General features: G+C 32.5%; 1 non-coding gene across 1 annotated transcript; it reads right to left on the reverse strand.

Annotated features, from left to right (window-relative positions):
• Window positions 1–1,321: 1,321 nt before the first annotated feature.
• LOC113851648 lies at window positions 1,322–1,428 on the reverse strand. The gene has a single exon (XR_003502220.1). It is a non-coding gene; the product is annotated as a small nucleolar RNA R71 (small nucleolar RNA).
• Window positions 1,429–2,390: the final 962 nt, after the last annotated feature.

Below are 2,390 nucleotides of genomic sequence, written 5' to 3' on the forward strand. Positions count from 1 at the left end.
TTTACTAACAAAAACTAGGCTAAAAATATAGTAAAATATAGTAAAATATGGATTTATCACTTGTTAGGGTCAATAATTTAAGGAATTAAACTTTGACTATTAATAAGAGAAACTGATTGGCAATTAACCAATTACTTGAATATTCAGAGGCATGATTGAATTGATATTAACATTCTTGTGAAATAAATTCCTAACTATTCTTCATTTCTATCTCATTTTATCACAACTTTCATACTCTGTTTTTACTGCAAGTTTCTTACTTTTTAATTGTGCTTGTTCTTGATTTTTGAATGTTATAAATCTTCCAAATTCGTATGGCTCAAATGGTTATAGTTCTGTGAAGTGATAATTGATTTCCTAATTCCCTGTGGAGACGATATTCTGATCTTAAAAATTACTCATTACTTGTTGCAATTCCTAGTGCACTTGCTCGTGTTCAGAATTGTAAACAACAAGTTTTTGGCGCCGTTGCCGGGGAATTTGAGTTTCAATATCATTAGTAGCAGAAAAATAGTTAGATTGAGCACTTAGTTTCTTTAAAATTTCTGCAGTATTAGACTATATTTAGAAATTTTCTATTTGCAATTAATTAAATAGTTAACTCTGAATCTGTGTAATTCTGATTTCTGATAGATTTTATATTGTTAGCAGTAGTCAGTTTGCATCTGTATACTGTGATTTAGTTTAGTTTTATGTTTTCTTCATACTATCTCTATATTGTTAATTGTATATGCGAGGTAGAAATAAAAATAAATCAACTCTAGTCTTTGATCCTGATATAGACATAACCTTGAGGAGATTAAGAAGAGAGACTAGAGCAGAAACTTTCTTGGATTCTGATAGTGAAGTAGAGGTTGTCCATTCTTCAAAGATTCAAAACACTCTTAGAGTAAAAAGAACACCTACACCTTTGAGACAACCAAATCCAAAAATAGAGATGGTAGAACAGAATAGGATTAGAACATTAGGGGATTATGCAATTCCTAACATGCAAGGTTTTAATTCTTCTATAATTAGGCCAACTATCCAAGCCAACCATTTTGAAATTAAACCTGCCTTATTACACTTAGTCCAACAGGATCAGTTTTCTGGTGAAAATTCTAATGACCCTAACGTACATATTTCAAACTTTTTGCAGCTATGTGATACCATAAGAATGAATGGGGTTAGTGAAGAAGCCATTAGACTGAGATTATTTCTTTTTTCCTTGAGAGATAAAGCCAAATGCTGGTTGCAAGCTCAACCACAAGGAAGCATAACAACTTGGACAGAACTTGTGAATAAGTTTCTAACTAAATACTTCCCTCCATCCAAAGCTACTAAGCTGAGAGGAGAAATTACATCCTTTGTGCAGTAGGAAGGAGAATCCTTGTATGAAGCTTGGGAAAGATATAAGGAGCTATTAAGGAGGTGTCGACATCATTGTATTCCAGATTGGATGCAATTGGAAACCTTCTATAATGGAATGAATACATCAACAAGAACAATAGTTGATGCTGCTGCTGGAGGTTCCTTAAACACAAAATCTTTAGAAGAAGCCTAGAAGATTATTGAGATGATGGCATCTTCAATGTACCAAAATTCAAACTCAAGAAATCAAGGAAGAAACTCTGGTTATGAAGCTAAGGTTTTGGAAACCTTTCTTACATAGAACCAACTACAAAATCAGATGTTTTCAGAATAAATAGCTACCTTGACTCAGCAAATTAGCAATCTTCAAGCAGGGAGTATGCCTACCAGTCAGTTAAACTGTGATTTTTGTGGAGGAAACCATGCAAATGGTGCATGTGAGGCATCTACAAGTGAACCATAGGAACAAGTGCATTATATGAACAATTTTTAGAGACAACAATCCTCATATCCTCCTGGATTTCAATTTTTGAATAATAGAAGTCAGCAATATTCTAATTGGAATAATCAATATTCTGCTGCCAAGAATTCTAACTCCAATTGGAATAATCAATATTCTAATTAATTTGATGTTATAGAAAGTACTTAAGTTTGATTGAACTTCTCTAATACAGAGTGCAAAACCAAGAGATAATGACCTGGGATCATTGGGAATCAACTTGACTAATTATGGTTTAGAGGAAATTTAAGTTTGATGAATACTTCTTTTATAGAGAGAAAAATCGAGAGGAAAGAATTAAGAGAATAAGAGTTGTGTTGAATGATTAATGGTTTAGAAGGTGTTAGAGATTGATGGAAATAAATGAAATTATTAGGATGAACTTGAATGACGAGATTGCAAGGATTGAGAAAAGAAATTGTACCAAATTATAGAGAGACTATACTTGAAATATGAAAGAAAGAAAGTAAACTGAGAAGGAGGAAATGAATCTTGAAGGCTTGAATGAATTGCCTAAGCTAAGGTCCAATGTACTATATGC

This window comes from Abrus precatorius, unplaced genomic scaffold (genome assembly GCF_003935025.1).
Source record: "Abrus precatorius isolate BTA unplaced genomic scaffold, Abrus_2018 Scaffold9, whole genome shotgun sequence".
Taxonomy (NCBI): domain Eukaryota; kingdom Viridiplantae; phylum Streptophyta; class Magnoliopsida; order Fabales; family Fabaceae; genus Abrus; species Abrus precatorius.